Below are 15,056 nucleotides of genomic sequence, written 5' to 3' on the forward strand. Positions count from 1 at the left end.
CCACAGACTTCCTGCGAATGCTGTGGGGTGCTCTGTCCTTTTCTGCCTACACTTATTTAGGCCTTCAACTGGGTCTCCTCTGTTGTACCCTTTCGTGTCTAAAATAGCTGTATGCATCTCTTCGAGGGTGCCTCCTCCAACGTTCTGTGGGTCGGGGAGGGCTGCAACAACTGATGAGTCTAAACTCAAAACTGTGAGCTTCACCTGCTATCGCTCATCCAGGCGTACATGGTCGCCTGCTGTAAAACTCTTGCGTAAATTGGTGGGGGTCTGCAGTGGGGAAGAATGGGGTGCTTTTCTCACACGCGTCCCTAAGTTGTGTTACGGTTAAGGGGGTGGCGTATGTGACCTCGGGTGCGCCTTCTGCGGTTGCTTTTCTTTGGGTGGTGACTGGGTTCATTGGTGAGAGTGCTATCTGATCTGTGGGGGTTGGGGCGCTTTCATTTTCTGTTGCGCTGCTAGCGCACATGTTCCCTGAACATAGCACTGCGCGGTTTCGCTTAATTCCTGCCAATCTGGGGAATTTTCTTTAACTGGGTTCCAAATGTCTCTTGGAACCCATTCTGCACAGAAAGCAGAGATTGCAACTGTGCAATCTGCTTCCTACATTTAGCATGATCCACTGTGCTTTGCCTTTGCTCAGTGGTGGCAGCATGGAGTGCTCTTAAAGCTGCCTTTAGGTCAGAGCATTGCCTTTGCAGTGCCTCTACCTGCTTCTCTGAATCTTCTCTTATTAGAACTGCACACTGCATATCCTGATAGGCTTTCTCATACTGGGCTTGGGAACTGCTCAGATGGGCTAGACAAGACTGATGTGCCCTCTTGGCATCATTGACCTCTCTATCCTTCTCTGCCAGTCGTTGCCTTAAACATAGATTCTCCTTTTCGATGTCCCTGACATCCACGTTGCTCATTCTATTCCTCTCTTCTTATTCTTTGCGGAGCATCCGAACAACCTCCTCTGTGCCTCGCAATTGTGCCAAGAAGGACACAATTGCCATCGGCTTGCATGCTTTTCCTAAAATCTTTTTATGAGTTTGAGACAGGTTCTCCCACCAAGTATGTCCTATACTCCCGGGACCTGTCTCCTCATTCACACAAAATTCACTCCAAAGGGGCCATCCTTTCCCTTTCAGGTACTTCCTGAGTTCCAGCTCCCACACTGACCTACTCTGCTACTGTTGGTCGCTGCGACCACAAACTGCTCTGGGTTCATGGGGCGTTCCATTGGCTGCTTAGCCATTTCTTTTTCTCTATGCTCTCTTTTTAATTTGGAACGAGGGATAATAAGGCAATGCTTATAAATACGGGTACGGCTTTCCCTATGTTCCGACTTATAAAACTCCCGACAGTTTGTTGCAACAAAAATCTCTCGGTTTAACCTTACAGCCCTGTTAGTTACGCATGCAAAAAAACACTTCCGAATTCTGAGTATTGATTTGAACTCCTTGAACACTTGTGGTTTTCCCTTTTCCCAATTGGATTTCAGATTCAAATTTCTGGGTTATCTCGGAGTCGGGGGGAGGGGGGCACTTCTAATCGAGTCCCGGCGGATTTCGCCACTAAATGTTGCTCGTTCTGGGTGAGTGTGCTTAACACTCGATTTGGCTCTGTTTCATTACTTAGCTCTGGAGTCGCCAGGTATCGTTAAGATACCGGCACAAGTTTCAAGGTCAAGTTCAAAGCAGTAAAACCATACACCAATTAGTAAGTTCAAACAAAAGAGTTTATTATAATAAAATTATAATATACTCATGCACACGCTAAGATGACTAAACTATTCCTACTACTAAATAAACCAATACTTATCTTAAAGGGAACTGCCGGATCAGGGGACAAGGCCTGTTGCTCTGCACTGGTCCGCAGACTTCAGGTTGGTACGGGTTAAAAAGGGGTCAGGAGTGTCCATCTCTGGTAGCGATCGTTGTGAGACACTTACTTGCTGGTGGCTGCTGTCCCAAACCTCTCCTGTCTCTCGGTCAAGGTCTTCTTCGGTAAAAGCTGGTCGAGGGGGCTGGTCAAGAGAGGAAGGCTGGTCAAGAAGAACGAACTAAGCTTGGGACCTGTATTTTATAGGTCCTAGGGCTTCACGCCCTTTTAGGCGGACCCTCTATCTGCTGGGGATCGATTGCGTCTCTTCCCAATTGATTTGTTTGAATCCCCCCAATACTGAGGCTGCCCCTAGGCTACTGGGCGGGCCTTCAGGTGCTTTGTCTTCGAACCCTGCTGGTGCCGGGTTGTCTGGTATCCTATACAATGTCGCAATCACTTTCCTATTTGTGTCCATTGTCCCTGGGATCGTTCCATTGCTTTGCTAACTATCCTGGAGATTGCCTCATTAGTATGCAGAATGTTCGTTTCGGTGCTGTCTGCTCTCTTAGCAGACAGAATACACAGTGGCTTGTTGCAGTCTGCTTGTGCTGCAAACGTTGTCCATTTTAACCTGCAAGGTTTGCGTTCCTCCATTTTGTATTGAGGAAATGCCCAACTTCGGTGGCTACACCAGCTAGTGGGAAACAATTAAATATATTGAAGGAAGCTTCGGAGTCAGTTAAGGTGTAGTCGGTCTGGGTGGAAAACTAATTCTATGAAATTGAAGTTGATAGGCCGAGAAAGGGATGCAAAGTGTCAGAGGAGAACCATGTAAAAGGGTCGTGTAAATTAGGAACAGTTGAATGGATTCTCCAGGTGCCCAGCATGGTGGCGCACCATTCGCTGGTGGCAAGAGTCTATCTTCCCAGTGCTTGTCGATGGAATTTACCATTGAACCCAACCAAAGCCGCTGGTAAACCCACAGACTGGGGAGTGTTGGCGGCGTGAAAAGCAAAGCCCAAAGGAATTCCGGCTAGTGTTGCTGAAATGTTTAGTACAAAGCATAATAAGGAACAGGCACGAACACATCCAGAAACAATCAAAAGATAGCAGAGTTGGCACAAATAAAGGCTCTCTCAGCTGGGTAGCTTGTGTGTATGATATACGTCCGCTTACACCCGAACTCCACAAATGTATAATTTTTAACCTTGTCCCCGTGAAGAAATCGGGATGCGGAAACTGGGAAGGTTAAAATTCCCAGACTCGAGCTGCTAAGGAAGGGACAATATCCACCAGAAATCAACCGGAAGTTAAATTAAACAATTTCTACTCAGATTGACTCGGTGGGAGACTGTGGGGGGAAAACGGCTTCATATTGCCTATCAGTCAAGACAGCATCAATTTCCACTAAAAGTTGGGGTTTAATGGACTCCAGCGCAGAGAGCAAGACGGACATGGGCAATAATGAAATTAGCTTTCTGGGATAGAGCTCCTCAGTCAGAAGGAAGGAAACCTTCCATGTTACGTGACAGTCGGGAGAGGATGAATCAGTGAATGGGCATTTAGAGATTGAAGAAGGGGAAGGGAATTCTGAGTGGAGAAACTTAAGTCTCAAATAATAGTAAACAAATCCAAACCAGAAACTCAATATATTTAAAGCAGATATTTGACACAGTAATCAAAGACAATATTGAATAAGTGCAAAGAAAGAGAGCTCAGTTAGCACAATGTCAGAGTTCGGCAAGATAACTGATTCAAAAATATAACAGAACACAACTAGAAACTCTCAATGTGATAAAGAGCAATCAACAAAATGTCTGAAATAAAGTTTATACCTGGCTAACGGCATTGAATTATTTGAATAAATATCAGAAACTGCAAATAACATTAGTAAGGTCTTTTATATTAGTGGAAACACTGATTTTCTAAAGGTTTGCGCTCGCTCCAGCATCGTGGCTAATGTCGGAGCAAGTGAAGGTATGGGACAAGGGGCAGAATGGCCAGCAAGCTAGCTAAATAAATGAAACAGAAAGCAGGAAGGTCTTAATGAGATTTACTCAGATTGGTGGAAAGCGCAAAGTGGCTGTCCACAAGAATCAGTGCAGGATTATTGGTTTTTACAATTTACATGATTAATGGAGAACCTGAATAAGAAAACAAGTTAAAATGCATCGACGAGTCCATATTTGCGGTAAAGTGGAAAGAGAGGAAGAAGAAAACAAACCCGGATAATTTATTCACAACAGAGAGTTAACTAACAAAGTGAACAATTCATTAATAAATGTATTTCTCTAAGCTAAGCTTCCAGGGTTGAGATTTGATCGCAACAATCAATTTCGCAAATACTCCTTGGAAAATAAGTGTCTGAATGGGATTGTGGAGTTTATTTAGGGGTCCAGTAGATGATCATTTACAACAGTAGGTTACACAGGATAACAAGGCGCACAACATCCAAACAAAGCATTGGAGACCATCTCTAGAGGGATATAAGTGAAAGGAAGACCACAAAAAGAATTGGAATGGTGCAACAGACTTGCCGGGCTATTCACAAGTCAGGAGCAAGATTATATTTGTTTGTCTTGAAGCGCTTTAATAGAAATAAGAGAAATATCGAATCTACTGCCTTTTGCAATCCTTATGAAAGAAAACTTGAACAAACATCAAATATATTCCTCTATTCACTCAGCGAATTCGTAAAACATAGAGGCAGCTCCAAGGAACTGAGGGCTCACTCACCAAATATTTTAATTTAAGAATTGATTCAACTTATCCCACTTTCGTTGACCCACGGCTAGTTGAATTTAACGTTGACAGTCACTCAGAGTTCTACGTGCATTTATAGGATTCAGATATTCCAGTCTGCTGAGTAACATTCACTCCGTACAATTTTACATTCACAGAGACTCACAGTAATACATAATTACTCTGATTAGCCATTCAACTCTACATAGGGTGCTACAACAAATATAATACCACACTGACAGATACTCCGAGTAATATATGGTCACTGAGGCCAATTCGTAGTTAAGCATACTCATTTAAATTATCTTGGCCATAAACGTTTCTAGCACTAATTTGGATGACAGATTGCGGTGCTGTAATGGATTGTTTAAATTAATTATTTACATTGACCATAAGACTTCAACTGAGTCGTTTATTTAGATCAACACATGCAGGAAAATCGGTGAATGCCCTACTTAACAAAATGTTATGATTGATCCAGTGTCTGTATATCTGAGAGACCGAGATCAGTACGTAACGTTATGAGTTCGAAAATAACAACAGAAAATATCTTACACGCAGAATTATACAACTTCAATGGTTATACTATCTTACCAGGAACACCTATCAGAGCAACGATCAAGTAGAATATTTTCTCTGTCATATGAATTGGAGGAAGCATCTTCAGTATGAAGTGTTGTGTCCTTTCCTTCTGTAAGCAATCGCTGCATTACACTCTGAAGTGATACATCCCCAAAGCCTTTCATAGAGAGCCTGTGGGACTACGTCAGTCATAATGAGATTGCAACATTTTCCACTTAAATAAAATGTTATGAACAAGTATACTCCCACAGTGTATGAAATCCCTGCTGTGAAAAATAACATTTGCTGCTGCCATAGATTGAGCAAGCTACAAAGGCAGACAATTACTTTCACAATAACTAACAGATATATTTAGCAGCTGTATTCTCTCAGATATGGCGCTGTCCAGAAAACCACCATCATTCCCGACTTTAAACCTCATTTTATTCCAATGATGACCTTCGCTAGTCAATGACCAATCGTGAAGTGAATGATCATTAATATACTCTTTCGCAGGTCTGTTCGACAACACTCTCGGACATATTGGCTCTCATAAATGTGAGAACCCAGTTAATGATAAAGTGGGATGATTTTCACTGTAGATTGCAGCATTCAGATAATAAGGTTTCTAAAACCCACTCAATTATATACAGATTCCACGAATGAAACGGTTAAAATGTATTACCTGAGCAGAGGGACCTGCAGAAATTATTAACAATTAAACGTGTATTCTTCAAGCATAATTTCAATCAAGTATATAAATCCATGTCAGCAATTAAATGTTCTCAAGACATAATGGTCTTAGCCAGGTAACTTGGCCACGTTCTTTAGAAGGTCAGATTCACACAGGATTACACAGAAACAGTTTGTTAGGCAGAACCATTTCTTCTCAGAAACCTCCAGGCAACTTTTTTGAATATGGACGATGGTTACAGCCATGAACAAGGTTATGATAATGGAGATTGTACATCAAAAAAACATGGACAGGCGATAAGAGGGTCTGGAAGACATCAGGAGTCCATGCGTGAGCCCCAAACTCTCCTTGAGCTGACCATGCAGTCACATGTTTCCTAATAGCCAATTTCATTGGATCCAATACTCAATGTATGAAATTGATAATTATAATGATTGGATAATATCCAGCCGAGGTGGGTTGTTAACTATTTGTAAAATGTATAAAGAATGATGTTTTATTTTGTTCTGCGGAGAGATGGTTGGTTTTGACCAAAGGTTTACTCCCCACCACCTTAATCAATAAATCTTTTAACCTTTGGAGTAGACCGAATGTGGAGTAATTCTTCCAAGATTCGTTCCCGCTATCAAAACTAATAAGCATATCAAATTGATACAATTGTTCAAATTAATACAACAGATAACAGAATGTTTATCTGATATACACATTCCACCCAAAATGATTAAGCCAACAATTATTGCTCCTGAAACGCACATGGACCTTTCAATCAATGCAAGTTTTCCAATTTATATACATTATCTAATACATTAAGCACCTCAAACCGATACAGATCATTGAATCAATGCGGACAGTTCTACCATTGCAGGCTCTCCAACTGACACCGACCTGCCAACAGATTCAACCCCTCTAACTGACATCGAACCTCCAACTAATAGTCCATAAATACCAAAACTAACTCTTGCACATGCATAGTTTCTGATGTCCGAGTAGATGACTATCTGAAACTACTGAAACAATCCAAAATAGTATATCAGCTGATGCTAACAATGGCCTCAGATTAGTCTTGAAATCAATGTAAGGCCTACAACTCATAGATACGTTCAAACTTTATAGATGGAGGGACTAATTTAGGCTTTGGAACAATGCTGGATTACTTAATCCTCAACGTGTGTTTCCCTATCTTCTCTGTGGCGCCGAGGAAACTCAGTTGAATCAAATAATCTCGGTAGCTGAGTGTGGCAAAGCAGCAGCGTGACCGACGCAAACAGGGCCCAGTCTCCATTCTTATGCCGCACATTGTTTCCAAACTGCAAAGTTTTATATCGAAAAGTATAAACGGTCCAGAACCTCCTTCCGTGTTCTATAATGACCAGAGTGACGGACCATTGTATTTATCTCTGTTTACAGACTTGCTGGGTATTTTCTGTTTGCTGAAAATATTCAGAACTTCGACATCTATTGCGTACCGGATTTATTTTTTTGGTGTTTTTAAGTAGACGTTAACTCTGAGGGGAATAAGCACTGACCTACTTGTACCATGTTTATTCAATAAAATACAGATAAGCTTTATTATCTAAGGAAACGCCACGGGACTTTGCTTGTCGACAGTTCCTCAGTCCTTAGATTTAAAGACACCCTCCCAGAGGCTGATCCACGCCATCCCACCCAGCCCAATTACCTGGGGCAAGGATCCAGTATCTGCCTACTTTCTTCCTCACCTCAACAAATTTTTCTTTCACTGCCAAACTTTCTCGGTTTTTGGTTACTTCCCCCGTACCCAAAACGACAATGCTTCTTCATCAGTCTCAACATCATTCCCGATATGTTTCCTTCCCAGTTACATTCCTCTCCCACACCACATTCTTTCTATTCACCCTTTCATGCCCCATTCTCCTTCTCCCCTCTTCCCCAGAAGCAACGTTAATAACATCTGATTCAATCAACAGAACTAAAGTTACATTAGAGACACTATTGGGCTGACAGTATTATCAGGTACAGTCAACACAACTAAAATTATATCATCTTCTATTGCGATGACAGTAATGCCAGATACAGTCAACGCAATTAAAGTTGTATTGGAGAGGCTGCTGTGAATAGAATAATGTCAGGTACAGTCCACATACATAAAACTATATTAGGGACACTATTGTGACGAGAGAGCACCGTTAATGCAATAATGCTGGACAAGCTTCATTATCAATAGTGCTGAATGTGATCATAGTCAGCAATGTTGCTTTCGGGTCCGTGCAATTATAGTACGTTCCGCTGCAGCAATCTTCAAACGATTTAATAATTGAAACGGCATAATAGTGTTGCCAACAGTAATATTCGGAACGGATCATCGGGATGAAACGGGTAAGTAAGCTTATTCTGGTCACCCACCTTCGCGCTGGTTCATCATATGATATTTGATCATGGCGGCAATATTTGCAAACTTACTGCCAAACCATAAGCATGAACGTTATGTTGTAGTCACCGTCAACCATTATCACAATACAAATCGAATTTAAAAATTAGGTGATAAATAAGTTGAAGTTTTCATCGGTGCACCTAAGGTCCCAAAAGCAACTATGCTGCAGGGAAAAGAACCCCCCACAAGACGTGCAGAGAATTCATCGCCTTTGGAATCACAACCGCTCCTTGCCTTAATGATAATTATTTCGCAGATATAGACAATTTCCCCATTATGTTTGTTCCGATGTTGTTAGCTATTCGGATGCAGCGTCGTCGAGGAGCAGTACAGTTTGCAAGATGTTTCGAGAATAATTGTTATTTAGGAGCTGTTGGCCTCTACTCACGTGTTCTACCATGACCGACAATGATATCGAAAATAAAACAAAGAGAAAAGCACATCGTGGCAGAAGTTTAAAAAATATAAAGTCGTATGGGATTCGGGTGTGCTAGCTAGATGGATGAATAATTGGCTTGGGAACAGGAAACAGAGCGTAGCAGTGGAAGGACTTTTTCAGAATGGAGACCTGTAACTGGTGGTGTTCCACAAGGATCAGTAATCGGGCCACTGGTGTCTGGAATATATATAAATGATCTGGAGGAAAAATTAGAAAGTCTGATCAGCAAGTTTGCAGATGATACTAAGATAGGTGAGGTTGCAGATAGTAAAGGGGACTTTCGGAGAATAAAGAAGACTATAGATTGATTGGCGAGTTGGGCAGAAGGAGTTCAATCCGGGCAAATGTGAGGTGATGCATTTGGAAGATAAAATTCAGGTGTGAATTATGCAGTAAATGACAGAACCCTTAGGAGCATTGACATACAAAGGAATCTGAGCATTCATAGTTCCATGAAAGTAGCAATGGAGCTGGATAAGGTGGCCAAGAATGCAAACCTTCATCGGCTGGGGCATCGAGTACAATAGTTGGCAGGTCATGTTACAGACGTCTAAAACTTTAGTTCAGCCACATTTGGAATAATGCCTGCAGTTCTAGTCGCCACTACCAGAATGACGTGGATGCTTTGGAGAGAATGCAAAGAATGCTGACCAGGTTGTTGCCTCGTCTGGAGTGTGAAGTTCTGGAGTTGAATAAACACGGATTGATTTCGTTGGAAACACAGAGGCTGAAGGGAGACCTGATTGAGGTCTACAGAATTGCGAGAGGTGCAGACTGGGTGAATAGTCAGAAGCTTATTCCAAGGGTGTAAGACTCAATTACTAGGGGGCACAGGTTCAAAGTTAGAGCGGTAGATTTAGAGGAAATGTGCAGGGAATGATTTTCACGCAGTGGCTGGTGGGTTCATGGAATGTGTTGTCAGTGAGTGTGGTGTAGGCAACGTTTAAGATGCATTGTGGTAGACCCATGAACGGGTGGGGAATTGTGGGATACAAATCATTTGGGCAATATATAGTAGGTCTAAATCAGAAATCTGGATAGGTGCAGGCGTGTTAGCCCGAAAGGCCTATTCCTTTGCTGTGATGCGCATTGTTCTTCGTTCACAAGGCTGAACACGACCTTGACGAGTCTGCTTTATCAAGTGTGGAGCAGTGAGGCCGAACCTCGGTTAAAAAAAAAACTGCATTACAGTGTCGACAGTAGAATGTATAGCAAGAATGTGATGGCACAAGAAAGGGTACAGAGGAGATTCACCGGTCTGTTGCCTGAGCCGGTTAGGCTACTGTTGTACTCCTTAACGTAAAGACCCCGTTTTTGTTTTGCTTGGTTTGTGTAAAAAAATAGGGTTGGGGTGGAGAGAAAGCCCCCCCCCCCCGACTGCGATGTGTTATGAAAAAATATATCATGTATAATATCCAATAAAAACATTTAAAAAAAAATAATCTCCAGATAAAGAATTTTGAGAGCCAACCAATTCCGAATTGCTCATGATTAATTTCCAACCAGTGGTCATTAGTTTCAACTAATGGAAGCAATCTGTTCTGATTCTTCCTTTTCCCGCTCAACTTAACTCCCTGGTAAAACTGGGTAAATACACTATACTGGTGTCATTGCGCAATCTAGAAGAGTTCAAGAATGTGCAGTTTAAACTGGAGTTCCAGAATTTTCTTTAGAAGTACAAAAAAAATCACATAATCATATCATAACTACATACCTTCTACTTGTACACAACAGTTGTCTCCTTACTCATATGTCGGGATGTGAAACATCGATTTATATATCAGTCATCATGTGGTGCATTGTAAAATTCAGCGGGAAGTGCGATACAGACATTTCCACGATGAACGTTAGGTCTTGGAATACTATAGTGTGAGGAAGTGTGATATGTTGCCCGCCATGGAACTAAATGTGAGATGAATAATGATCAAAACCATCGTAACCGCTAAAGAAATGTCAATTAGGTGTTCCTTTGTTAAAGCTGATTTTTAAGCTCTGTAGAGCCTAAAATTCCTCTGTAGGGCGGAATTGAACCAGTGTCACAGACTTTGTGGCGCAGCATTGCTTACCACTGTGCCACCGTACCGCCCCTTTTTGATCGACTTTACGTTTAATTTCCTAAATTCTCTCTTACTTTTTCCTGAACATTCTTCCTTTATAAATAGATACCGGTTTTTTAAAAAATATATTAAATGTTTCATTTAATCTTTGCTGATTCTTCGCTTTTGTCTTCATTTGTAACTCATTTCTACATTTCAATTTTGGCAACTCTGTCTTCTTAGCTTTGTGTCTGTATTTTTGTTTGCATTTAAGTCAATGGTTTCCCAGACAGTGACATTCCATCACTGGCGCCGAGAGGATACTTTATTGTGAGATCATTAGATGTCCTCCTCATTGTATCTTACCAGCTTCAAATAGTCTTTTCTCTGAAGTTTTTAGAATGGGGATTCAGAGGCGTAGTCGTATTCTCGCTGGGTCTTTGGAGACCGGGGTTCGAATTTCGATGGTGAAATCTGATTGCAATGAAATATATGGAATTTAAAGTCGATTGATAACTTTGAAGCTGGTCCACTTATATAGCCTGTAGTTTATGCTGTCCTGAATGCGATTCCAGATCCACACCAGTGCTGCAAATAACTTATAAATGGCCGAACAAGGGCCTTGGGGTTGGTCAATTAATGCTGGCTCAGTCAGCGGCGCCAATATCCCCGCAATGAATTTTTAAAAAGCAACCTCTGAACGGATTCGAAAGGCAAACTTTGGCACTGATCTTCTAAAAACTTTGATTCAAATCGCCCAAAATAACTGCAGTAATTTTTGAAGACTCCATTTTGTTTAATTTAACCTACATTCCATGAAGCAGTTATTGTAGTGGGATTGAAAGCCAGTGACTTTCTTTCCTTGTTATTTGTTATCTCCACACAAACTGAGTTGAATTCGAGATATCCCAATGTCGCTTCTACATTGTGGAACTAGTCGCTTATCAGCAGAGCTATCATATTTTCCTTTCCGTTCCTTCCATATTTCGGAAATATTTAAGAATATTTAATCCCCAATCGTGATCTTTGTGAAATTGCATTTATATAGTGAAGATCATATCGTACCTGTTCATTTTTATCAGCAATGGTAATTGTAAATGAGGAAAATGGCCAACATTGAGCCGAAAGGCATGGTAGGAAAGATGGTCAACACTCTCTATAATGCGTCATGGGAGAAGAAATCAATGACTAACTTTAAAGAAGCTACAAGAAAAATGCAGTTCTTTGCCAAATGGATTTGGAACACAGAGGACAGGCTCAGATGACATTTAGTATAACGTCCTTGTTTTTGGATAAGCTCGAATGAAGGATAAGCTCGAATGACGTCTGGAGGTGGAAGGATTGTTTAACTTAACCAGTATAAAATACGGTACCACAGAGATTTTACCAAAGATTTTTTTTTTAATAAATGTTTTTATTGAGTTTTCATGTTTTATATATGACAAGTTACAAATTGTTAGAGAGAAAAAAAAGACACAAAAATTTAACATGTATATTTACAGGTAAGCATCTTTATAACAACAATTGTGGCCGCACCCTTTAGCCAGCATACATATTCTACATTCCCCAATATGGCTGAGGCACATGTTTATAGGCATTTATTTATAGTTTGGTTTTGGGCCTTAGCTTGCCATCAAACCCACATAACGAACTCGTAACCGCCCCCCCCCCCTACCTTCCCCAGATTCCCGTCCATTTTCCCCCGATTCTTGGCCACCCGGCTATTCTTCCTTTTGTACTTTGGCCACAAACAGGTTCCGGAGCAGTTACATGAATGGCTCCCACGTTCTATGGAAGCCGTCGTCTGACCCTCGGATGGCAAATTTGATATTCTCCATTTGGAGAGATTCCGAGAGGTCGGACAGCCAGTCTGCAGCTCTGGGCGGTGCTGCTGACCGCCAGCCAAACAGGATTCTATGGCGGGCGATCAGGGAGGCAAAGGCAAGGGCGTCCGCCCTCCTCCCCAGGAATAGATCTGGCTGGTCTGAAACCCCGAAGACCGCCACTATCGGGCATGGCTCCACCCTCACTCCCAAGATTTTACCAAAGATAACCTGGGATCACCACCGTATGTGCAGACCTGACTTTCAAAGTTCACCAGTTCGTGCCCCTCCAAGAAACTGGCCAAGCTTTTTCTAATGGTAAGTATCATTCAGGCTGTGCGGCTTGAAGCTTATATAACTGCTTGCAGAAACACATATCTGTAGTCTTGGTAAAGTCTTAGAGAAATGATAAAGCTGTGTTTAAAGTTAAATCACCCTAACCGTGATTGTTTAATGGTGTCTGCATTCGTCAGTTGCAGCCAGCAGAGATTGGCACCTCAGATTGGATACGTCTAACTTTAGATGTAGTTGGTGATCCGCTTCTGAGTCAAAAATCTCAACTATCCAGACTGTGCCAGAATTAAGAACGCAGTTGCCCCACGTGACGGCCAAGATCAGGTGGGTGAAGAGGGCATAAGAAAAGGTGCTGGGTAGGCGATTAGTTCTGAGGGCGTGCTCGAATGACAGATGTTGAAGTCAAAATTATTAGAGTTAAAAGGTTAAAGTGACTAACGATTAACAGACAAAGAAAGCTCCAATAATCAACCGTAGGGGGTCTTCTGCAAATTGCAAATGCGTCGGCGAGATGAGATCAAACGGACAGTTAGTGACAAGATTATGTGGAAAGAAGTTTCAAAGGATGAAAGATAGATACTTATTCTCTTCCTCTCTGTCAGAAACCGGTGTTGGACCACCAAAATGTCAATTACTGTGTTGTTTAACTCACCTGAGAAATGTCTGGATCTCGCCCGGAATGGGAAAAACACACGGAATTTACACTTTTATCTAGATAGACATCTATCCAGATAGATAGTTTTTGGGGGAAAGAAGAGGAGGCGGTGACATAGTGGCTTGTCGCTGGAAGAGTAATCCAGAGCACTCGGATAATGATCTGGGTATCCGGGTACGATCCCACCACGGCAGTTAATGGAATTTAGACTCAAGAAAATATCTGGAATTAACAGTTTAATGATGATAATGAAACCATTGTCGATTGTCTTTAAAACATATCTGGTTCGCTAATGTACTTTAGCAAAGTAAATCTGCCGTGATAATCTGTTCTAACCTACATGTGACTCCGGACCCACAGCAATGTGGTTGACTCTGAAATAGCCGAGCCACTCCTACGACACTCCTCCTTACTAATTTCTGGCGTCTTGTGCCAAAGTTGAGAGAGTTGTGTCACAGAATTCAAGTCTGACGTAGTCATACTCACAGAATCATACCTGAGAGACAATATCCCAGGCACCACTGTCACCATTCCTGGGTATGTCCTGTCTCACCGGCAGAACAGATCCAGCAGAGATGGCGGCACAATGGTTTACAGTCGGGAGGGAGTAGCCCTGGGAGTCGTCGACGTCGACTCTGGACCCCATGATGCCTGATGGCTTCAGGTTAAACATGGGCAACGAAACCTCCTGCTAATTACCACGTACCGGCCACCATCGGCTGATGAATCAGTGTTGAACACAACTTGGAGGAAGCACTGAGGGTGGCAGAGAGCAGAATATGCTCTGTGTAGGGGACTTCAATATCCATCACCAAGAGTGACTCGGTAGAACCACCACAGACTGAGCTGGCCTCATTCTAACGGATATATCTGCTAGACTAGGACTGCAGCAACTGCTGAGGGAACCAACAAGAGGGAAAATCATACTTGTCCTCATCAATCTGTCTTTTGCAGATGCATCTGTCCATGACAGTATCGGTAGAAGTGACCACCGCACAGTCCTTCTTGGTTACATATTCCCGTCTTCACACTGTGGATACCACAATGTCATAAGCTCCATCTCCAGCTCATTCAACTTGAAGAGAATTTTCCTGTGTCCCAACCTCTTTCTACAGATGTAGTTGCGGAGGATCACATTGGTTTCTACCAGCAGCTTATTGCTGCAGCGACGACACATTATGTTCACTTCAATTCTTGTTTCATTAACTAAATGAGGTGACAAGTTTAAACATATCACCCAATGTTACTTTGTAATAGTAACACGGGGCTGACGGGGCAGAGAAACCCACCCCACACATATATATATATATATATGCACACAACTGTGATCGCTTTCTTTAGTCAATCCAGACTTTTCCAAACTATCATTTTGTTTTGTTGAATTACCACTTTCAAAGTGTTGTCTGTAATTTATCAGACACTTCGACCAGATTATTGGTAAAGTGTACCAGGCGCCCTTATTTGTGAGATGTGCAAAGGACTGGCACAGGTTCATATTTTAACCAAATTGTTTTTCAAACCCAAAAAACAGTTACCCCCCCTTCCCCACTCCACCCCCGCCCAAAATTATCCAAACGATAATATGCCCAG

This window comes from Scyliorhinus canicula, chromosome 6 (assembly GCF_902713615.1).
Source record: "Scyliorhinus canicula chromosome 6, sScyCan1.1, whole genome shotgun sequence".
In the NCBI taxonomy this organism is placed as follows: Eukaryota; Metazoa; Chordata; class Chondrichthyes; order Carcharhiniformes; family Scyliorhinidae; genus Scyliorhinus; species Scyliorhinus canicula.